A 25890-nucleotide genomic window follows, 5' to 3' on the forward strand; every position below is an offset into this window, starting at 1 on the left:
CTCCGCAAGCCTCTCCTCAGCGTGCCTGGCAAGGCGATGTTGAATAAGCCTTGCCAGGGCCTTTCCCGGAACACTGAGGAGTAAGATGCCCCTGTAGTTATTACAGTCTGTGCGGTCCCCCTTCTTAAAGAGGGGGACCACCAGGGCATCCTTCCAATTCTGCGGAACCCGTCCAGTGGTCCAGACTGTTGTTATAATGTCATATAGGGCAGTCTGTGCACAAACGCCACCCTCCCTCAGCATTTCTCTTGGGAGATCATCTCTGCCCGCTGCCTTTCCTGGTCTCAGACTCCAGATCGCCTACACACACACACCTACACACACACTCACACACCTACACACACTCACACCCACACACATACCTACACACACCCACACACCTACACACACACACCTACACACACACCTACACACACACCTACACACACACACCTACACACACTCACACCCACACACACCTACACACACACACACCTACACACACACCCACACACCTACACACACAATGACACAGTGCAATTAAGCACCATTGTGTGAGCCAGCTGTTTCTCGAGAAACCCACGCGCACGCCCGTTGGGGTTGTTGGCCGCAGACTCGGGATTTAAATACGGCGACGACAGATCCAGCCCCACCACCCCTTCATCTCTTTTATGTTTCGAGGAGTTCTCAGCATTGTCACCGTCGTCAATTGTCACTCAGGTGGTGCCTGCCTCGCGGCGTCGAGAAGGAGGGTGGTGGTGGTGGTGGTGGTGATGACGACGTTGGCGGTGATGGCAGTGATTATAATTACGATGAGGTTGGTCATTATGATAAAGATAACGATGACAATGACGATAATGATGACGATGGTGGTAGTGATTACAAGGGTGATGATGGATATCATCTTGACGATGATGATGCATATGACGATGTTTGTAAGGATGGTGGTGATGGTCACGATCACCATGATGATGTTGGTGATGATTATGATGATGATGGCGATGGTGATAATGTTTGTGTTGGTGATTATGATGATGAAGACGACAAAGGTGATGCTGGTGATTATGATGTTGACGACGCTAGCGATGCTGGTGATGATGATGTTGTTGATGATGATGGTGATAACGTTGATTATACAGCGCAATCAAGCACCATTGTTGAGGGGGCCACCAGCTGTTCGCTCGCGAAGTCCACACGCGAACCCGAACCCAGACACGCAAGGCTCTTGAGAGCAACAGAGTTATATTATTGGTTCTTTCGGTAAAGTCACGTAGAGGGGAAACAATAAAATAATGGTTTTCACACCTGATGATGATTACTTGTGTTGCAGTCGAAACGTCGTGAGAATTTTATTGTTTTATATTTGTATTATTTTATTGTTTCCCTTCTACGTGGTGACTTTACCGAAAGAACCAAGAATATGAATCCCTGCAGTCACGAAAGCTTTAAATCAAAAAGCAAGAGTTGCTTCAGAGCGCGACTTGCCAGAATTGTCACTGCAAATGTTAATCGATCGTGTTCGCTTCACTGCGCCAGGAGAAAGGATGATATTGATGATGCTGATGATGCCCATGATGATCCTGATGATGATTATGCTAATGATGATGCTGCTGCTAATGATGATGCCAATAATGATGCTGATGATGATAATGATGATGCTGATGGTGCTGCTGCTGATGATGCTGATGATGCTCATGATGATCCTGATGATGATGCTGATGATGCTCATGATGATCCTGATGATGATGCTGATGATGATGCTAATAATGATGCTGCTAATGATGATGCCAATAATGATGCTGATGATGATGATAATGATGATGCTGATGGTGCTGCTGCTGATGATGCTGATGATGCTCGTGATGATCCTGATGATGATGATGCTAATAATGATGCTGCTGCTAATGATGATGCTGATAATGATGCTGATGATGATGATTATAATGATGATACTGATGGTGCTGCTGATGATGCTGCTGATGATGATGTTGGTGATGATGATGCTGATGATGATGATGTGTTCGCTATCACGCCGCGGCAGACCCCACCGCGCACACAAGTGAACAACTGATCAAATATCCACACAGATGGATTCACCAATCCACGTGCTACCAACTCATGGCCACCAAGCAACGCAATGGGGGCGGAGGGCGGGTTGTGAGTCTCACAACAACGTAGTAATCTTTGCCTGAACCACCAACCCCGACTGTGTAGGTATCTGTGCATGCATTTGCGTTTGCATTTGTGTATATATCTGCGTAGATATCTGTGTATATATGTGTTTGTGTATGTATTTGTGTATGTATGAATGCATGTATCTGCGTGTTATTTGTGTACGTATTTGTGTATTACTGTGTATGGTTGCGATGGTCATTCTCTTGTTGTCTGCTCCCACGTCAAACCGGCACTAACCAGCCTGGTGAAGTATGGTCAAATAACGCCCACGACGACCCACGCGGCGTAGGTGGAGCACTCATCCGGCAGTGGATTTACAGAGCTTTGTGAATTATTATGATTACGTACTTCATGTACAGATACAAAGATCATCTCCCCACCCTGTAGAAGGCGCCACGGTGGCTAGGAGATGTTAACTACCTCGCCTGGTATACAGGAGGTCGTGGATTCGACCTCGACCCTGAAGCCTGCTGCTGTATATTTGGAGTTTGCGTGTCTCTGTCTCTCTCATCATCATCACGGTGGCTAGGAGATGTTGACTACCTCCCCTGCTATGCAGGAGGTCGTGGGTTCGATCTCGATCTGATGCCTGCTGCTGTATATTTGGAGTTTGCGTGTCTCTGTCTCTCTCATCATCATCACGGTGGCTAGGAGATGTTGACAACCTCCCCCGCTATGCAGGAGGTCGTGGATTCGATCCCGACCATGACGCCTCCTGTATATTTGGAGTTTGTGTCTCTCTCTCTCTCTCATCATCATCACGGTGGCTAGGAGATGTTGACTACCTCGCCTGCTATGCAGGAGGGCGTGGGTTCGACCTCGACCCTGAAGCCTGCTGCTGTATATTTGGAGTTTGCGTGTCTGTCTCTCCCCGTGGTCGCGGGGATTTTTCTCCGGGTCCTCCCGGTTTGTCCCCTTCACGTTTAGAATCAACGTCAACGCGTTTAGAGTCGTTTGGCTGTTAGACATTTCCACGCGATGATGAGCCACTGCTCGTTGAGCTATCATTTGTGACAGCTAGGTCGCTTCTTTAAAAAAGACAAGACCTATAGATCTCAGTGCGCCTTACCTGGTAAAATAGAAAATAGTTTGGGAGTTTAATGCAGCGTACACAGATCGGTTAGGCCCCCTGTGGTTAGCGAGCAGCGATTATAAGACGCTCCCGATAGTAAGACGCACCCCCAAACGCGTGCCTCGGTGTCAACAGAATTACACAAATCCGGTCACAAAAGTAAGGGCAAAGATCCCCCGTATAGCCTTGAACACACTTTTGGGACAAGTGCTGTTAGAGAGCAACTTATGAAGGCCGGCACGGCACACGAGTGGGTGGGTGGCCAGCACCACGCCCGGCCGCCTTTGTCTCCCCAGTGGCGATGTTTACTACACCGTACCAGGTAATCATTTGAGGCTGAGTCGACTTAGGGGAGGCCCAGAAACCGGTTCAGATAATCGTCACCGGCGTTGGCCCTGAGCGGGAATCGAACTCGGGTCCGTCACACATACACCAACAGGATTATAAGACGCAACTCACACCAAACTTTAGTTTTAAAATAGCGAGGGAGAGCGGGTGGGAAGGAAGGTTGCGTCTTATAATCCGGCAAAATTCTGAACAGCTGAACTTCTTTCGCACCCTACGTAGCCGACCGTGAAAATCGGAGGCGCCGAAATAGTATACGCACCGTGTATAATATATATACACTCTGTATATATGCGTCTGTATCATTTACCACGTGCCGTGACCCATTCCTATACCGTAGCACCGTGACGCCTGCAAAATGTCTCTTCTGCTACTGAAGCTTTGCTCGAAGACGCATGCGAAGGGCTATCGGCTCATCAGACAATCTCCTCTGCCTCGCCATGTGCTGCACGCTCCGCCTTTAAACCATGAAACGTCGCGACAATATTCGGACGGGCACGCGCATTAAATAAAATACGTCTGTAGCAGCAGTAGTAATAATAATATAAAATTCACATATAGTTTAAAAAAAATATTCAATTCAGCAAAAAAATATATACGGACGTTTTTTTGTTGTTGTTGCTCTCTTGGATAAGAAGGCGAATGAGCGTGAAATGGCAGCAGAATTCCTTAAGCCCCCACCCTAAGTGAACATATGTTCGCGTCTGATAAGTGGCTGTGGCTTGGGGGGGGGGGGGGGGTATGGGTTCAGAGCTTTAATTGGAAAAAAAATGCTGGAATTACCGCGTGTCAGAGACTAATCCGTACTCCGCGCACACGTCTCTCTCTCTCTGTGTGTGTGTCGCTGTGTGTGCCTGTGTGTGTGTCGCTGTGTGTGCCTGTGTGTGTGTCGCTGTGTGTGACTGTGTGGGGAGCGGTAGTGTAACGGTTAGCGCTGCGCTGTGCTATGAACCTGGCGACCCGGGTTCGATTCCCGCTCACGGCCAACACCAGCGACGATTATCTGAACCGGTCCTGGGCCTCCCCTAGGTCGACTCAGCCTCAAATGAGTACCTGGTACGGTGGATAAAAAAACATTGCCACTGGGGAGACAAAGGCGGTCGGGCGTGGTGCTGCCCACCCACCCCCTCGCGTACCGTTTCGGCCTTCATAGGTGCTCGCTAACAGCACTTGCCTCTACAGTCTGTTACAGGCTATACGGGGGATCTTTGTCTTTTGACTGTGTTGCCTGGCACAAGCCTCTTGGTGACGTCACCGCCACTTAGTGGCGGTTGTTGTTGTTGACTGTGTGTGTGTGTTTTTTCTACGTGTCTTTGTGTGTTCATTTCGCTGTGTGTACCTGTGTGTGTCTGTGTGTGTGTCTGTTGTATTTTGGGGAGCGGTAGTGTAGCGGTTAGCGCGCCGTGGCGTAGTGTTGAACAACACCCACTCGCCTGGTGTCCCGTGGCGGCCTTCATTGCAAATGTTACTCGATCGTGTTCTCTTCACTGCGCCAGGAGAAAGGATGATGCTCATGATGATGCTCATGATGATGATCAGGTTCTGCTACTCGCAAACAGCTATGCGAGGGATATTTGTCTGTGTGTGTCGGGAGCGGTAGTTGTAGCGGTTCGCGCTACGCTGCGCTACGAACCCGGCGACCCGAGTTCGATTCCCGCTCACGGCGAACACCCATTGACGATTATCTGGAGCGGTCCTGGGCCTCCCCTACGTCGACTCAGCCTCAAATGAGTAGCCGGTGCGGTGTGTAAACATCGCCACTGGGGAGACAAAGGCGGGCGGGCGTGGTGCCGGCCACGGCGACCTCACAAACAGCACTTGCCCCAACAGTCTGCTTAGGCTATATGGGCGATCTGTGTCCGTGTGTGTGAAGCGACACGCGCACGCACAACGATAGATGTGTGTGTAGCGGTCGTGGACTTGCCGATGACCGGTACCAGCGGTGTCAAGATCGGCCTCTGTGGAGGAGGCTCGTGAAGGATGCTACTGGGCAGTTGGAGACAGTCGCCCTCCAACAACAACGGAGGGCGGAGGAGCGACGCTCACAACAACGAGCGGAGCGCCGGGTGGCTAAAGCACAGCAGGTTGGCAGAGTAGGGGGCACAGGTGGTGCATCAGCCACTCATCTCAGTCATCTCAGTCAGTCGACCCGTGGCACCTGCTGGGTCTGCCCCGTGACCTCCTGCCAGCGGGCGTTCGACACTTCACGTGGCCTCAAGGTGCACATGGCCTGGCACAAGCGTCGTGGTGACGTCACCGCCACTTAGTGGCGAGTGGCGGTTGTTGTTGTAGCGGTCGTGTAGTGGTTAGCGCACCACCCCACCACGTCCGGCGACTATCGGTGACGAAAAATCTGAACTCGTGCTGGGCATCACCCCCCCCCCCCCCCATGTCGACTCATTGCGGTGTGTAAACGTCAGCGTTGGGGAGACAAAGACGAGCGGGCGTGGTTCTGGCTACCCACGCTCGCACGTGCCGACATGCCAGCCGGCATTCATAGGTTGCTCGCTAGCATTGTCTGTTAAGGCAACACAGGGTGATCTTTTGTTTTTGATGGGTGAGTGAGTGAGTGTGCGTGTCTGTGTGAGCGACACACTCACTCGGCCGGCCGTGCGTGTTTAGACAACAAGAAAAAGAACACCCCCAACATACGCACACAGGCACATACGTACAAAACACAAACAACATACACACACGCACACACGTAATCATACGCACATGTGAGCAACATACACGAAGATTTGCGCGCGTGCGTGTGTGTTTGTCCCGAGTTCAATTCCCCCACTGCCGCTCACATGAGTGGCGAATATCTGAACCGATTCTGGCCCTTCCCGAGGTCGACTCAGCCTTAAAACCGAGGACAGCACCAAGCGCGGTGTGTGTACGTCATCACTGGGGAGACAAAGGCGGTCGGGCGTGGTGCTGGCCGCTTAGTCTCGTTGGAAGACCGTTCCGGCCTTCATTGGAGCTCGCTAGCGACGTTTGCCCCAACAGCCTTCATATTACTCATTGGTTTTTTTCGGTAAGGTCACGTTTGTAGAAATACCATAAAATTATGTTAAAACAAATCAATCCCGACGTTTCGACCGCAACACAAGCGATCTTCATCAGGTGTAAAAAAACAAATAGCGAGGGAGCACACAGGGTGACATCAACGCAACACATAGAGAGCGTTAAACTTACACGGAGGTAAATACAACAAGAAGATGAGAGACGAGAATTCAACAAACCTAAGAAAAAATTACGTGATGCAAAACCAGTCAGGCCAACAACACAGTTAGACACTTGCCTAGCGGACCACGAAGATCGCTTGTGTTGCAGTCGAAACGTCGTGATTGATTTATTTTAATATAATTTTATGGTATTTCTACAAACGTGACTTTACCGAAGAAAAAAAAAACAATGAGTAATTTATGCAGTCACGAAAGCTTTAATTCTTTATTAATCCTTCATATTTTCTCCGTGAAATCTTTGCCTTTTTTATTTGCTTCGAGACATACATGGATACGTATACATGCGCACAAAGGAAGCCGAAGACAAAGATCCCCCGTATAGCCTCAACAGCATATCGGGGCAAGTGCTCTGAGCGAGTATTCGCGTGCATGACGACGAGTTGCAGGACGCGACTGCGGTCGCGATTTCACGGACCACGCGGACCCATTCGACCTTTTCCTGCACTTGGGATCCGTGCGCGTGCAGTGCGTACGGTGCGTCGAACTTCTTTCGCACCGTACGTAGCCGAACGTCGCGAGGCCACTCGCAAATGTTTTGGTTCCCCACTCGGCATCGCGAGACGCCGTTGCGACACCGCCGGCATCAGATCGCCAACAACAAGTCAGAGTCGACTCTATGTTTTGATTGTTGTTGTTTGTGTTGTGTTGTTTGTTGCTGCTGCTGCTGAAACACGCGGCGCCTTTCCGGCACAAACTAGGCCACTCGTGCGAGAGAGAGAGAGAGAGAGGACGCGAATAGACAGCGTCATGGTCAGAGGTGGCTCTTCCCTCCTCCACGTGCCGATGGGGAGGGGCAGAGGGCTCACACATGTTGTATACTCTTGGTGGCCCTGAGCCGGTGTGTGGACATTCCACATTCTCATGGAAAGCGCCAGTCCGTTTTCCCATTGACATCCAATGTCGACTTGGACAAAGACTCCAGCGGTTTTTATTTCGATGTGTTTTTGTTGTTATATATATACAGTATATATATTTTATTTCGGGTTTTTTTCAGTAACGATACAGAAACGACAAAATGCAGAAAATACCGTGATTACTAATACAGGATATTCTCCACAGCGCCGCGAGTGGTGATCGTTCTGCGTTGTATCATAGAATCAGAATATTTATAGCTCATCGGATTCCTCCTGCCGTATAAACACACAGGTTTTAGAGGCTTGCGTCAAATCAAGGACCCCACCCCTATCTGACAACGGAGAGAAGGACAGTGACCTTATCTTCCAAACATCTGGGCAGTTCATCAGCATCGGTTGAAGCGAGCCTTGACTACGGCACCGAAACGTCGAAACTGCGCCAGAGTTTGGTTTTGAATGAACGAATGCTGCTGAAAAAAATACAAAAAGCGAGCCTTGACTACGGCACTCTGCTGATGAGACACCGAAACGTCGAAACCGATCCATAGTTTGCCGCTGAAGGAAAATAAATAATGCTCCCAACAAGGCGGTGGGGGCTGATGTGATGAGTCAAAAAAAAGTGTATTCTCTTTTATGTGGAGGGACAGATACAGGATGGGGCTAAACAATCCGTGAGTTTTGTTTATTTAGTGGGGGAGTAGAAGGGAAACGGATGCGAGACGATATAGAGAGCAGAGGGGGGATGTAAAAGTAAGGATCAAGTCACAGGCAAATGGGCAAGAGTGGACCAACATCCTCACATGCAGTCAGTTACCACAGAAATACCGAGATGATTAAACTAACTACCCAATCGATGCCGTCATCTAATTGCGATGCCATTAATTACTCTCGAAACGTTTTGCGAAGCACTAATTTAAACGGGTAAAACCGTATTTACTTACAACCTTAATTGCCGAGTTTGTAATTTCATAAATATTTTGGCAGGGAATTAAATAATATTTATTTATTTATGTTTCAAGCACGAGTAGCGATCTCGGCCGCCGCCGCCACCACCGCCACCACCGTCACCACGAGGGCGCGCAGAGATATTCTGTACAACTGAACGACGATGCGATTGTCGTGAACATCGTTATCGCACGCTGCTATATCGCGATTATCACGGTCGACGCGATTATCGCGGCACCCCTCGTGGTTACAATCCCAGGCTGCGCGTCTCGGAATGTCCGACGCGGGCAGGGGCATCCGTGTCAGTGATTTTTATTTTCTAAAGAGAGATTGAAAAGTGACTTTCGCGTGTGCCCGTGACGAGAGGAAGGCGTAGGAGGAGGAGGAGGCGGCGGCCCGCCTTCATCGTCCAATTCCACCATCGATCTGCGCAGAATCGTTCCTGGATGGGGGGGGGGGGGAGAAGGGAGGGGGGGTGAGTAAGTGGTAGGGGGGGGTGGGAGAATCATTATGTAAGTCACCCATCAACATATCGGAAAGCTAAGCGGGGTTAAGCCTGGATAGTGCTGGGACTGGTGACCAACCATGACACCCGGGGCATCTACACGCATCTCGATTTGTCCGTTGCGAGTGACACCAGCGGCTCGGCACGGCTCGGCACGGCTCGGCACGGCTCGGCACGGCTCGGCACGGCTCGGCACGGCACGGCACGGCTCGGCACGGCACGGCTCGGCACGGCTCGGCTTGTGCAGTGGGGAAAAAAACCCCACAACCTGCGCCCCCTGAGCCGCACCCAACAAGGGCCAGGGCTGCACCGTGCGACGAGAGAGGTGCGCGTGACTCTCTCTCTCTCCCTCTCCACGTCGGTTCAATGATATCCCATTTCGCGAGCGACATTAATGGGATAACCATCGGGACGTGGCCGAGAGAGTCCAGGGATTGGTACAGACGAAGTGGGGGTGGGGGTGGATGGGAGGGTGATAGACGAACGGGGAGACGTGTACGCACTAGAAACCAGTCTCCGATTCTTTGGTTCTTTCGGCAAAGTCACGGAGACGATCGCTTGTGTTGCGATCGAAACCTCGCGAGTTTTTGGTTTTTCATTATTTTTGTTATTTTTATTTATTTTATTATTTTATTATCTATCTACGTGGTTTTACCGAAAGACTCAAAGAATATGAATTCCTATTGTCACGAAAGTTTTAAGTCACGATCTAAACTTTTTAGATTGTACCAGGTAATGCCCACTGGGCTATCCAGCTCTCTTTCTGAAGCGACCTGGTCACAAATGACAGCTCAACGTAGTGCATATCGCGTAGAAATGTATTATAGTCGACAAATACTTGTTGATTCCTAATGTGCGGTTGGGGGGGGGGACACACCGGAGTACCCGGAGAAAAATCCACGCGACCACGGAGAGAGATACACACAGACTCCAAAAATACAGCAGCAGGCGTCGGATCGAACCCACGGTCTCTGGTATACCCGGCGAGGTAGTTAACATCTCCTAGCCACCGCGCCTCCGATTAGCACGACTCGCTGGCTATGTACGATGCGAAATAAATTCAACAATGCATACACACACACACATCTCACACTCTCCACCCCCACCCCTGCTCTTCCTCTCGCTAAACCTGACTAGACCGCTCCTCCCTTTAACTGCGTTAATTGGCCATTGACTCACACAATAGAATGGAGACAATGGTGACCACGTGGGCGGGAATGGAAGGGTCCTAGGAGGGGATGAGTGACGAGCTGGGTGTGTTGCAGACTTCTCAGTCTCGATGTGTACCTTCTAACTGTCTGTATCTGTGCGTGTGTCTTTGTCTGTTTTTAAGCACCTGACTATCTCTCCGTGTTTCTCTTTAAGTTCGCGTGTCTCTGTGCGCGCACGCGTCTCAGGGTGCACCAAGCCTGGCGCAAGCGCAGTGGCGATGTCACCGCCACTGAGTGGCGAACGGCAGTTTCATGTTGCTGTCTCTCTCTCGGTGTTTTCATGTCGCCGTGCGTCTGTCTCTATTCCTGTGTCTCTCTATATGTGTGTGTGTGTGTGTCTGTATTTGTGTGCGTGTTGTTCTCTGTGGAATAGAGGCTCAGGAACGGCACTTTGCCCATTGCCGGATGATCCTAGTAGCACAAGTAGCTCCATGTGTAGTAGCTACACATGTAGTAGCTACATAAGTAGTAGCTACACATGTTGTAGCTACTACACAAGTAGTAGCTACTACTTGTGTAGTAACTACGGTCCCCGCACTTTCAAGGGCCCCGCGCTAAATGCTTTCAAGCTATCAATTCCGGTTCAGTGATTCTGCACGTGCTCTATTACTATAGTGCTATAGCGCCTTCAACTTTTACGAACGACTCGGTGTTTAAGGTTAGCGATTTGTCGTATTATCTGGCTGTATAGCAAATTAAAAAAATCAATTACTTTACTATGCAAGTTAAACATTTACGTGTTTTAATATTTGTGTGTTTTTTATTATTTACGGCCCCTTTATAACATCATGCTACAGGCCCCGCACTAGCTTAGTCCGGCATTGACTTTGCCCAAAGAATCTGTTGGAGACCTTAACGGGGGCAACGTTGCGCTCGTGTGTGTGTCTTTGACTTTTGACTCGGTCTCTGTCCTTGACTCAGCCTCAAATGCGTACCCGGGTGCGGTGTGTAAACATCGTGACCTAGGGAGACAAAGGCGGTCGGGCGTGGTGCTGGCCACTCAACCCTCTTGTGCCGTGCCGGCTAACAGCACTTGCCCCGACAGCCTGTGAAGGCTATACGGGGGTTCTTTGTCTGTGGCCCTACTCGACTCGAACTTAAACGAGTAACCGAAATTAATAGGTGGTCGCAGACTACACTAACATACTGCATAGGCAATACAGAGGGAGGTCTGTGAGAACGTAATATCTCTGCCATGTATGTAAACGCATCGTTCATGTGTATATTTATACTGGAGGAATCCGATGCGCTATAAAGCTCTTTAACAACCGGCCGATTGGCTCAGCGGTAGAGTGAGCGACTCGCAATGGGCGAGCTTCTGAGTTCAAATCCTGCTTGGGGTTTTTGGCTCAGCCCATCATCCCTAACCCTCGGTCGATAAAATAAGTACCATTCATATTCTTAGTTTTTTCGGTAAAGTCACGTTTCCCTTCAACGTGACTTTACCGAAAAAACTAAGAATATGAATTACTGCAGTCACGAAAGCTTTAAATCAAAATTTAAGTACCATACACTTTGTGAAGACGCAAACAGTTGATCGACTCGCTCCCCCCCCCCCCCCCGTAGGAATGTGGAATTTCCACTACTGGCTCTGCAGGGCTGTAACCAAGAGATGAACACCAGTCTGCAACAATGTTCGTTGGAGTAAGAAGTATTTTTTTAATCGAATTACTATCAGGTCCCATTGAATATAAAGTGCTTGCCTCCAACTGTTATCCACTCTACCTCTCTAGCTTCTCTGTGTGCTGTGAAGAAGAGCCATTGCCCGAAACGTCGGGCAATGGCTCTTCTTTTTAACTTCTTTCGCTCCGTTCGGACGTTATTGAGGTTTTGTTGACGGACTTAGAGGGGTTTTTTTTGTTGTTCAGCGAGTTACAATTCATTTTGATTGAGTCTATGGATATCTCTGGTGCGAGTCTGTGGGTTTCTACGTGAGTCTTTAGGGTCTCTATGCGAGTCTATGCGGTTGTCGATGTGATTCAGTCGATCTGTACGCAATTCATTGGTGTCCGCGTGCTGAGAGCATCATCTCGCTGCCCTTGAGAGCCCGGCTTAGAACCCGGGATAGGAGTCAAACCCAAGAACTGCGTATCACAAGGCCGCATTGTTACCGCTTAAAGGCTGAGTAACCAAAGGTTCTTGCTTACAATCTCTTTGTGTGTGTGTTTTTTAATACGCATTGTAATCACGCGAAACACGCCGGAGGGAGTAATTGAAAACAGAAAACATCCCCCAGAGCGCAGTGCGCTACACACTCACTCACAGGCACATGGTGACACAAAGATCCCCCCGATAGCCTCTACAGGCCATTGGGGCATGTGCCGTTAGCGAGCCACCGGCACGGCGTACCGAGGGTGGCGTAGGTAGAGTGGTCAGCACCACGCCCGGCCGCCTTTGTCTCACCAGTGGTGATGTCGGCACAGCACACCAGGTACTCGTTCTTAAGGCTGAGTGGACCTAGGGGAGCGCCCACCCACAGCCGGTTTAGATAATCGTCGCCGATGTTAACCGTGAGCGGGATTCGAAAGCAAAGCGCCGGGTTCGTAGCGCAGTGCGCTAATCACTGCGCCACCGCTCCCATCCGCACGACCGTCTAAAACACATTATCATCACGAACGACCATTAATCCGCTGCTGGATGAAAGCTTCCATTCGCCTACAAAATACATACTTTATATGCATATGAAACTGTGTGCGTGTGTGTATATATTGTGTGTGTGTGTGTGTCACATGGCCTAGACATTTATACCACTGCAACGACACAAACTGTAAAACGGCGTAAACTTCGGGGTGATCCATTTACAGATAGCCCATCGGGTTCGAATGACCCCTATAAACTCTCATCTCAACAGGTGACTGAGAAGTGTGCTGGGATGGTGATGGTTCGCGCATCTTCTTGCGCTGAAGGGCACTCGCTGAAGGATTTCAATGCGTGTGTTGAGATGAGCGCGCTTTTAAAACGCAAAGGTCGCACGTGCACCGCTCTGTAATTCCTCCCTGTTCTTTTAGTGGGGCGTCTGTACATGGATCGCCCGCTGTGAACATATACACAACACGTGTACTTGTAGATACGCGCACACATACAGTGTGTAAATTGAATGCACATGTACTTGCATATATATTTATATTTTATTACGGTTGTTGAGCACAGGTCCAAGAGCCCAAATGGGAAGCGAGCATCAACAAACGATTAAAAGTTGAAACCGATAGCAATTAACACTCGCAATAGAGACCCATGGACTCGCATAGAGACCCCACCGATAACGCATAGACTCGCGCAGAGCTTCATAGACTCGCACGGAGAGCATAGACTCGCACAGAGATTCATAGACTGGCACAGAGATTCATAGACTCGCACAGAGACCCATAGACTCGCACAGAGAGCCATAGACTCGCACAGAGATCCATAGACTCGCACAGAGACCCATAGACTCGCACAGAGAGCCATAGACTCGCACAGAAATCCATAGACTCGCACAGAGATCCATAGACTCGCACAGAGAGTCATAGACTCGCACAGAGAGCCATAGACTCGCACAGAGATCCATAGACTCGCACAGAGAGCCATAGACTCGCACAGAGAGCCATAGACTCGCACAGAGATCCATAGACTCGCACCGACGATGGTAGGAAATTCCAAAGTGTGGTGGTTGAACAGTGTGGGTGAGCTGACTGAATCTGGCAGGTTGGCTACGTACGGTGCGAAGGAAGTTCAACACGAATACGTACACACACACATTGAGTCCTCAGCGTGGGAGACGGCATCAATGAGTGGAGCTCAAGGGAATAAGTCGCCGCGTGCTATCATAGGGAGCAGCGATGTTCGGAGTGAGAATGAGCTGGCTGATGACAGCAGGCGCAGAGGTAGTTCAGATGCTCACCTCCGATGTTAGTCGTGAGCGAGATTTGAGCGCACACAAGTTTGTATTGCTCAAGCTCATTGTTCTAAAAGCACTTCAGCATGTAGAACAGCCTCTCCTCGCTTTATGCTGGTTCGATTTGTGCGACTTCGCATTGTGTATATGCGGCTAACCTAATTCTACCCAAAATTCGCTCAACTATGCGGATTATGTTGACTCTCCACGCGACTATGCGGTTGGACGTGGAACAACACTGTGTACTGTGTGTGTACTCTGTATGTGTAGAGTGTACTGTGTGTACTGTCTGTACGGTGTGTAAACTGTGTGTGTACTCTGTGTGTGTAGAGTGTACGGTGTGTGTACTGTGTGTGTGTGTACTGTGTGTGTGTGTACTGTGTGTGTGAACTGTGTGTGTGGTGTGTATACTGTGTATACGGTGTGTGTACTGTGTGAACTGTGTGTGTACTGTGTTTGTACTGTGTGTGTGGTGTGTACTGTGTGTGTGTACTGTGTGTGTGTACTGTGTATACGGTGCGTTAATTGTGTTTGTACTGTGTGTATACTGTGTATGTGTAGAGTGTACTGTGTGTACTGTGTGTACGGTGTGTACTGTGTGTACGGTGTGTACTGTGTGTGTGTACTGTGTGTGTACGGTGTGTGTGTACTGTGTGTGTGTACTGTATGTATGTGTACTGTATGTACGATGTGTGTGTACTGCATGTACGGTGTGTGTGTACTGTGTGTGTGAACTGTGTACCGTGTGTGTGTGTACGGTGTGTGTGTACTGTATGTACGGTGTGTGTGTACTGTATGTACGGTGTGTGTACTGTATGTACGGTGTGTGTGTACTGTATGTACGGTGTGTGTACTGTATGCACGGTGTGTACTGTATGTACGGTGTGTGTACTGTATGCACGGTGTGTACTGTATGTACGGTGTGTGTACTGTATGCACGGTGTGTACTGTATGTACTGTGTGTACTGTATGTACGGTGTGTGTACTGTATGTACGGTATGTGTGTACTGTGTGAGAGACTTGGCAGGCGGCTGTCTCTTGCGGTTTCACTTTGCGTCCTTTTTTAGAACGCATCTACTACCGCTCGAAGCGAGGGCAAAGCCCACACTCTGGTCCACCTTCAATAACAATCCTCCGATTCCATCATCAGCGTTTCCCAAACTCCCGTCTACGCAACCCGCCACGCTCCCGTCTCTCCGCGTTTCCCAATGAACTCCCCATTCAAATACGAATTAAGTCCTTACACGCGGCACGCGCCCGATGATTGTTAAGCACGTCTCACGTGACGCGCTAAGCAATTAACGCAGCCCGGGCTAACAGAGATCTCGAGTTTCAAACGAAGCTTGAGATCTGATTGGTGGGTGTTGTGTGTGTGTGTGTCTACACGTGGTTTGTGTGTGTGTGTGTAGGGGGAGCGGTGGTGTAGCGGTTAGCGCTACGCTGTACTACGAGCTCGGCCACCCGAGTTCGATTCCCGCTCACGGCCAACACCAGTGACGATTATCTTGAAACCGTTCGTGGGCCTCCCCTAGGTCGACTCAGCCTCAAACGAGCACCTGGTGCGGTGTGTAAAAAACATCGCTACTGGGGAGACAAAGGCGGTCGGGCGTGGTGCTGGCCACCCACCCCCTCGTGTGCTGTGCCGGCCTTCATAGGTGCTCGCTACAGTCTGTTACAGGCTATAGGAGGGATCTTTGTCTTTATACTCTTTGGGAGATTTCGGTAAAGTCACGTAGATAAAATAAAATAAATTAAAATAAAACAACTAAATTAAATCACGACGTTTCGGAGGCAACACAAGCTTCCGTCTGCAGGTGGAACAGTCACAGCAAGATCGCTGCATCAAGTGGGGAGGCTCTGAGAGCCTCGAGCTTAAATACAGGTTAAGGGGGGGTGGGGGATGAGCCAAGTAGGGGACATTGATGTTGTGCGGGGCTAAGTTAATCCGTCTTTTGTTATGTTGAGGGTGCTGGGGATGCGGTGGGTCACTGCACGGGGGCAATGGAAAAATAGAAACAAAAATGGAAACGTTCGGAAAGAATATGCTGCGTGCTTATAAGATAGCTAAAGTTTTGACTTGGTTTATGACATCTTTCCAGTGGTTACTTAATTTAAAACCATCCTCTCGGTTGAAGTTGTGTCTATGTTTGTATATCTGGGTGGCTTCGTGGACAAATCTTTGGTAATAACCGGGAGGGATTTGCATAGTACTTTGGTATCAGAGAAAACAATGTCATGAGAACCCGCTGTGTTGAGACAATGATCAGCCACGGCCGACGGATTCGTTCTGCCGTGTTTCAAATCTGATTTGTGCTCGCGAATTAAGGTCAGAAATATGTCGTTTCGTCTCCCCAATGTAATGTATTTTTACTTATTTTATTTTACCTACGTGACTTTACCGAAAAAAACAAAGATTAGGAATCATTGCTGTCACGAAAGCTTAAAATCTAGAATCTTTGTCTTTGTTTGTGTGGCGTGTACACGTGTGGCGTGAAATGCACAGACATCGTTAACTTCCAATGGATACGAGGCAATGGGCGTTTATTTTATAAATATTCCGAACAAGAAAAACTACGTCACTAATTTAAAGTGACGTCAATAATATACGACGTCACTTCATCTGTTTTCCCCGCCAATTATTTTGTGGCGTCGAGTGACGTCACTTTTGTAATCTTGGAAAACGCAAAACCGTTTGACAAATTGCAAAAGATCCGAAAATCTGAACATCATAATTCTATTTAAACAAAAAAAAACTATATAGAAGAAAATAGAAGAAAACATTTACTCATCCCTCATTTTATGATAATATCACCAAATAATTATATGTATACTCTATACCTCTATAACTATAGAGCTATATGCGGACTGCATATGCACATGTATGTATACACTACACTATACGCCAGTTATTGTTATCATATTTCGCCGATTTATAAGACGCGCTCCAAAAGTAAACCTCGTGTCAATAAAATTGCACAATTTTGGTCACCACAAATAACTTGTTACAGATTAGTTCTGATCTTATTGGTCACCCCGTGCCCCTTATAAATCTCAACGTTCATCCTACAAAGTCCCAACGCAAGGGAGAAACACAAACAAATAGACACAATTTTATCTTTATTGCCCCTATTGAAGCGGCTGTACGCCGTATGGACCTGAAATCTAAATTTCTCTGTACAAGATTACGGGGTAGACCGTATGGGTTGACAGGTGTGCTATAGACTACACTATACACTACATTATACACTACACTATACACTACATTATACACTACACTATACACTACATTATACAATACACTACACTATACAATACACTATACACTACACTATACACTACACTATACACAACATTATACACTACACTATACACTACACTATACACTACATTATACAATACACTACACTATACACTACACTATACACTACTATACACTACACTATACACTACATTATACTCTACACTATACACTACATCATACAATACACTACACACTATACTATACACTACACTATACACTACATTATACTCTACACTATACACTACATTATACAATACACTACACTATACACTGCACTATACACTACACTTTACACAACTATACACTACACTATACACTACATTATACACTACTATACACTAGACTATACACTAGACTATACACTACATTATACACTACACTATACACTACACTATACACTACACACTACGCTATGCCATGCCTAGCAACCCCTTATCAGTGCCGACTTTATTACGAACAAATTCAGACCTTATTGGCCACCCCGTGCCCCTTATAAATCTCAAAGTTCATCCCACAAAGTTCCTTCGCAAGGCAGAAACACAAACAACTAGACAATTTATATTACTGAAATTGTTTTCCTTGGCCGTATTGAAACGGCCGTACGCCGCATGGATCTGAAAAGTAGACCACGTCTACCGTATTATAAAGACGCAACCCTTAAGTTTTACTTTAAAAAAGAACAATTATAATAAAGGGGGGGGAGGGTGGAAGTGCGTCTTATAATCCGGAGTTTAAGGTAATTTGCTTGACCCGCTTTCTATCCGCTTGGGCGTCACACTCGCCCCCCTTACCCCGAAGGGAGAGCAATAACAGCTCAACATCTGACGTGCCAATAAGATTTATGATTTAGCTACTACGTTCCACGAACACCTGCACATTAATAACGTCCTTAGGCCCATAGGTTAAACAAACAAAAAACGAAGCAAAGTTTAAGATGATTTTTCCACCCTCAGTTTTGGCGCAAAAACAACAACAACAACACAAATCTGCGACTGATATTTGCATTTTTAAATCTGATCATTTACAACTTAAATTACTTTCGTAAATACATTACTCTTCGGCTAGAGTTGTGACACCTGTCCGCTACCTAACCCGTGTAGAACCATTCGAATTGATGTGCTGTAGTGCTATGCGGAAGGGCCATTGCCTGAAACGTCGCCTATTACAGTACTGTACATATATATTCTTATTTCAAAGCCAACGCATTTGAGAATATATAGAATTAAGAAAATAATGTTCCAGTTTTTTTTTTTTAATACGTTGTAAGATGTAGTATCGTGTTCGTTGTAGCGGGGTGATCCATCTACAGATACCCCACTTAAATACGAAATTACACGTCTAGATATATATATTTTTAAGAACATTTTATTTAAGAGCCGCTGCCTACTCTCGTATCCCACCCGTGTCAAAACACGCGTTAAATCCTTCAGCAACTCCCCTCCTCTGTGTAACAAGATACGGAGGCATCACGTTCACCGTCCACTTGTTGAGTCGAGACGTTAGTATTGGGTCATCTCGAAATCGGTGGGGTGTCTGCAAATGGATCACACATCTAATTTGTTCCGTTGTATAGATGATGTCGCATCATTGATATGCGTGTATATATGTATATGTCAAGGCCATGTGACACACACACACAGTACACACACATATTCACATTAAGTATGTATTTTTATGGCTTACAGGAGGCTTCCATCCAGCAGTAGATCGATGATAGTTGATGGTGTATTGTGCGTGATTATTAAACACGAATTAAATTTTTTTACCCGTATATCCACACACATATATATACACACACATACCTCAACATATAAAGACAAAGATCCCCCGTACAGCCTCAACAAACGTTTGTCAAGTGCTGATGAAGGCTGATGCACGTTCACACAACGCTCAGCACGCCGCACACCAGGCCCAGCTACCTGCCCCATGATGGTCGCTGTGGTCCAGGGTCCAACTCATGTTCACGAGGTTATGAGTGCAGTGCGCTAACCACTGCGCCACCGCTCCACCATTCACCCATCCATCTATCTATGTGTGCACACGGTAGCATGGGTTCACTGAAGCGGCAAGGTGAAAGTGTCCGCGAAAACGTTGAGTACCCGGTGCGGTGTGTAAAGCATCAGCACTAGGGAGACAAAGGCGGTCGAGCGTGGTGCTGGCCACCCACCCACCCCCTCGTGCGCCGTGCCGGCCTTCATAGGCGGTGATCGCTAGCAGCACTTGCCCCAACAGTTTGTTGAGGCTACACGGGGGGATCTTTCTATTTGTCTTTGTCTTATATGGGGAGCCACTTTTGCGCAGTGGTTAGCGGCACTGCGGCGATCTAAGTTCGATTCCCGCTCACGGCCAACATCAGTGGCGAATACGTGAACCTAGTTTTGCAACTCCCGTAAGCCACAAAACGAGTGCCTGGCACCGGGGAGACAAAGGCGGCCGAGCGTGATACTGAACACACTGCTACCCCTGTCTTGCGCCGTGCCGGCCTTCATGCGTGCCTCGCTAACAGCTCTTGCTCCAAAACGCCCGTTAAAGGCTACACAGGGGACCTTTGCCTTTGGTGTTTAAGGCATCTTTTTCCACGTGAGACCGGCTGGAACACATGGGGCACACGGTGACACGTGCCAACAATTCACAACTCCCCTATCACAATGATTACGACGCTCATCATGACCGTCATCAATCATCGTGATCATCATCATCAGCCGTGTTCAATCCACTGCTGGATGAAGGCCGCCGCCGCCGCCACTACTGCCGTCACTTCTCACATTGCTGCGCTGTTGATGACTCGACCGGAGGTAGCCACGCACGAACTCGTCGCTCCAAATCTCCCTCGCGGCGTGCATCGCTCTCAGACGCGTTGCGCTGCGAGGCTTCCAGTCTCCGTACATCATTATCGTTGCTACTGTTGTTGTTATTATTATTATAGCGCGCCACGTGAGATGTGAATCGAGTCGGAGGCGAAACTTTGCAAATCTGGCGGGTAAGTGTAACTCGGCAGATTGTCAGCTCGCACCGCGTGTCCCCCGTACGCAGGGGAGGGGAGCGGTGGCGCAGTGGTTGGCGTAGCGTGATATCAGAACCAGAATATGTATTTTATACTGGAGGAATCCGATGAGCTGTGAAGCTCTTTTTCACAGATGTCCAGTAATGGGACAGGTCAGAACGTTACAACAACGAACAAAAACACGATCGGAGTGCAAAGCATAGGAAAGTTAAACAAAGAATTTGCAGAAGCATATACAAATAAAACTAAACTATTTTTTTTATCTTACCAGCTAAGGCCCACTTGAGCTATTAGATGTTTTCAGAAGCGACCTTGCCACACATGATAGCTCAACGCAAAGTGGCTTATCACGTGGAAATTTATAACAGCAAAATTATCTATAGGCGCACGTTTCTAAATGTGGAGGGAAAAAGCGGAGTACTCGGAGGAGCGCAACAACCACGGGGAGAGTTAGAGAGAGAGAGAGAGAGACACGCACACTCCAAATTTACAAACTCCAAATACGAACCCAGCGGTCTAATTTCGATCTCCCCTTGCTGCGACCACGGCGCACATCAGTGGCGCCAGATGCCACTGGCACCATTGACCCACGTCACCATCATTGCACCGGCCAACGAGGTCAAACAATCCTCCTGGCCAACACGGTGGAGAGAGAGAGAGGCCCTCATCCAGCGGTGGATTGTAAAAGAGCCGGGTATATATTTCGATTTGAAGCTTTCGTGACTGCAAGGATTCATCTTCTTTGGTTCTTTCGGTAAAGTCACGTAGAATGAGAATAAAATAATAAAATAAAACAATAAAATTCTCACTCAGCGCTTGAGTGAGTCTTCTGGACAGTCCTGTTTCTTCACCTGAGGACGGCTACTTGTGTTGTGGCCGAAACGTCGTGAGGATTTTATTGTTTTATTTTATTATTCTATTCTCATTCTACGTGACTTTACCAAAAGAACCAACGAAGCCGGGTATATATTTATTATTATTATTATATAATTTAAGTTCTGCACAGTAAAAATAGTTTTTTTTTTATATATATACTATCCACTACGACAAGAAAAATATAAATTCTTGAAGTTAAACTTTCCACTCAAGACGACGTGAAGAATATTTGTACACGTTCTGGTTTTCAATCGGCTATTGTTACGTGGTCGTTCATTTGTGAATTTAACAAAAAAAATGTTCGTTGGAAAGTCGATGGGAGGGAGACGAATCTCTTGGTCCTTCCAAACCACACCCACGTGTCCTGCTCACGAGGTGTGCGCACGAGGACGGCACGTGCTGTACTCGTGTTCGAATACAGCCGGTCGTCATCGGATTACATTGATCTTGCTGAAAAATAGTAAACCCATTACTTTTGGTAACGTTGGAATAATCATACTTTGATTATTTTGGCAATGTCATGCTATTGTAATCTGACTACTTTGGGCATGTTCAAATCTAGTCGCATAATTACGCTGGTAACGTCGTAATACAGTCATCTGATACTACTGGTAGGAACGAAGTTGTAAACTGAGTGTACCAGCTTGCAATAGATTAATGTGTCCGTTCGTCCGTCCGTCCCCTTGCAATACTTTAACGAAGTGAAATCTCGTGCTGTTGGGGTGTAAAAATACAATTGCGCAAAATTCCAATGTTCCTACCAGCCCACCCTGCAGGGACCTGTTTATTTTGGTGATGTTAGAATATCGTCATCTGATTGGTGATTGGAACTCAACAAATATCAGGGCGTGTTTTTGGTTGCTTTTCTGGATTTCCAGTGCCTTCCAGCTGGTTTTGTTTTCTCGAAACATGTACGAAAAGTAATCCTGAAAGGTAATCGACTGGTACCTGCTAAGTAACGGTACTCTTGCATTGAAGCGTTACTCCAGCAATTACACCGATTAACAGGGGCTGTTTGCTGCTGGTCCTAATTACCCGAGTTCAAATCGCGTGTTTCGTGTGTCCTCTGCGCACGTGCCTTAGAGTTAGTGCAGACTCACAGAGACAACGAGAGAGCGGAAGAGAGAGAGATCTCTGTACGTGAATCCACTGCTAGATGATACCCCCCCCCCGCCTGCCCTATCTCCACCACCCCACGTGTGTGTGTGTGACTTGAGACAAGCTTCTTCTCGTGGAGCCGGTCACATGCTCGAGAGTCGGTGTAGACGGCAGGGAGCATAGACGTACCGTACAATGCAACGAGGGACTCTTACTCAAAACTGCCACTTCCTGGCGATATTTTGAAAGCGTTCTATAAATTTAAATAAAATGATGAGTGCAAAACCCAACAATATATATATGCCCTTTGGTAATCCGATTACATCAACACGTTTCCCGTTACTGTGCTTGTAAGCCTGCATCACGATTCGCATCGTCTCCCCCCCCCCCAAAAAACACTCCGATCGTCCCTCCACTGAACTTCCAGATCGCATTCAGCGCCTTCACCATCCTCCGTGGACTCCCCCTCTCGTCTCACTCCACCTACACCCACTCTCCTACCTCTCGTCTCTCACCTCACTCTCCTCCACCCACTCTCGAACCTCTCCTCTCTCATCTCGCTCTATTACCCAGCACGCACTCTCCTGCCTCTCTCTCCTCTCATCTCACGCGTCATTTTTTATCAGGCAATGCGATGTCTCAATTGCGCGTGTTCCCTATTCCGCGCGCTCCTCTATCCTATCTCTCAGTGTAATTCCAACCACCTATTAATGCAATTCCACACGCGGACTCACACACAAGACAACGATCCTCCCTATAGCCTTAAGTGCTGTTAACCAGCAGCACCTATGAAGGCCGGCACGGCACACGAGGGGGTGGGTGGCCAACACCACGCCCGGCCGCCTTTGTCTCCCCAGTGGCGATGTTTACACCTTGCACCAGGTACTCATTTGAGGCTGAGTCGACCTAGGGGAGGCCTGGAACCGGTTCAGATAATCGTCGCCGGTGTTGGCCGTGAGCGGGAATCGAACCCGGGTCGCCAGGTTCATAGCGCAGCGTAGCGCTAACCGTTCCACCACCGCTCCCCACACACACACACACTCGTACAGACCGCCCTTCACCCACACGCACACACTCACAACACGCGCTCGCTACATCATACATAAAACACGACCGCGTGCGAGTGTTAACTTAAAGATTTAGTTTCATTATATATATAATCTTTTCTCTATCCATTTGTATTTACAATATTCAGCATAGGGAGAGAGAGAGCATTTCAATGTCTTCAACACAACGGGTGGCTTCCAGCTGATTCATGACCAACGCCCTTATCCCCACACCCCCCTTGATAGAGCGGGTGTAAGATTTTCTTAAATTCGTAAATCTCCACACCCACCACCGAACGCCCGCCTCTATGAACCCAGCGGCAGCTACAAGTGGTTTGGTAGGCGAGAGAGAGTGGGTCGCGGGGTGGTGTGATGGAGTGAGTAGATTGATGGTGGGGTGAAGAGAGAGTGCGGTGGAGTGAGAAGAGTGTGGTGGAGTGGAGAGTGCGGTGGAGTGAGAAGAGTGTGGTGGAGTGGAGAGTGTGGTGGAGTGGAGAGTGTGGTGGAGTGGAGAGAGAGAGTGGTGGAGTAAAGAGAGAGTGTGGTGGAGTGGAGTGAAGAGAGAGAGTGGTGGAGTGGAGTGAGAGATTGGTGGAGTGGAGTGAAGAGAGAGTGATGGAGTGAAGAGAGAGTGATGGAGTGGAGTGAAGAGAGAGAGAGTGGTGGAGTGGAGAGAGAGTGTGATGGAGTGAGAGGTGTAGCTGCGTCAGCCCGCAGCTCCTGAGTCGCCTTCTGACTCTTCCCCCTGCTGGCAGCGGTGTTTTGTGTTGATCCCTTTTTTTAAAATGGATAAAACCCGTAAATCTTAAATCAAAATTGTAGCGTAAAGATAATCAATTCATTAAACATGGCAGGGAGTGAGTCACTATGGAGTGTCTTGGTCGTGACAACAACATGTACAACAGTAGAAACTGCGTTGTCAAAGAATCACTAAAGGCGGAGTGGGGGGGGGGACTAAATAGACAGAGTCTATTCCATCACCTATTTTGTTTATTTAAGTCGTAAAAGTGTGTTGTTGTTGTTGTGTTTGTGTACAAGTAGCTGTGCGCGTGTGATGCGGCTCTCGAACTATTTTGGTCAAAGACGAAAACAACAACAAAACACGTCTCTACTTCTGCTTGTTCTTAGTTGAATGGTCGCCGACCCCCTGGTACAGGCCAAATATTCTCTCAAGGGGGCTTCCTTGACCTCGCCCCCCACCCACCCACACCTCCCCTTGCAGCTGCCCCCTTCCGCCAGTAGTGTGGCTACGTGAAGGTCGGAGACCCATAGAGACCCCCACCCCTCCCCCACCAGAGACCCACAGAGGTCAGCAGAGAGACGCTGAACCGGTACCTCTCAGAAAAAAAATTAAGAAAATCAAAAGCTGGGTTCGAACTCGGACTACAGCCGCTTACGCCCACCGCAGATTCAGCCATGACGGTGGTCAGTTGCAGTAAATTGATGATGGTCTCAGCCAGATCACTGTACCATTTAGCCAGTTGCCTGGCTACTTTGCAAGAGCAGTCGTCATTCGGTAACCACAAACTCCATCACAGCGCTTGTGTCAGGCTAGGTGCACTTTGTATTCTTGTATTCACAGACCCTGGAAAAGCTACACTTGTACGCGCGTGTGTGTGTTTGTTAGGGATAACACCTTGGTCTGTCCCGTGACCTCCTGCCGACAGCCCAGCCTTCACACTTTGCGTGGCATCGATGTGCACCTAGCCTGGCACAAGTGCTATGGTGACGTCACCGCCACACCTTTGCGTATTTTCGGATCATTGACACGATGGGCTAATAATGATCCACGTGCTAACCCTATAGTGACGTCTCCGGATGCCACGTGACGCCACTTTTTGGCAGGGAAAAGCGTGCGATTTTTGGAACGGTCCGAAATGAAAAAAAAACGGATTGTCCGATTTGTTCGAAGCGAGATCTGATTTTTCGGAATTTTCGCCTTAAAATCCACGAATCGGGCACTTATTCCGAGCGTTTAGATGACACGCACACGCAGACACGCAGACACACAGACACACACGCAGACACACAAAGATAAAGACAAACAGAAACACGCAGACACGCAGAAACACACGCAGACACAGACACACACACAAACACGCAGACACACACACACACAGACACACAGACACACACGCGCACGGATACTTGTGCAGTGTGCACGCTTCACCCAAGATATTATTTACATCGTAAGCCACGTGCTTGATTGTAAATGGCATTATATTGTCACTTGTTTTAATGAAAATATGCAATGTATACGTAGACTTTCCCCGACCAATATGTATGATTCGTATTTGGCTTCTTTTGGGTGAGATAGTTGTGTAAGTAATATTTTGTGTCTGGTCAACCCTCCTCCACCTGACCCAACTAAT

The 25890-nt window shown here is 48.1% G+C and overlaps 1 protein-coding gene across 1 annotated transcript in view; it reads right to left on the minus strand.

Annotated features, from left to right (window-relative positions):
* Positions 1-7709: 7709 nt before the first annotated feature.
* LOC116952535 (uncharacterized) overlaps positions 7710-25890 on the minus strand; it is a 42083-nt gene continuing 23902 nt past the window's right edge. Inside the window, exon 3 of the mRNA XM_032971959.2 lies at positions 7710-9045. The gene's annotated coding sequence lies outside the window, so the exon portion shown is untranslated. The remainder of the gene's footprint in view (positions 9046-25890) is intronic.

This window comes from Petromyzon marinus, chromosome 47, assembly GCF_048934315.1.
Source record: "Petromyzon marinus isolate PM22_M1 ecotype Great Lakes invasive population chromosome 47, UKy_Petmar_22M1.pri1.0, whole genome shotgun sequence".
NCBI lineage: Eukaryota > Metazoa > Chordata > Hyperoartia > Petromyzontiformes > Petromyzontidae > Petromyzon > Petromyzon marinus.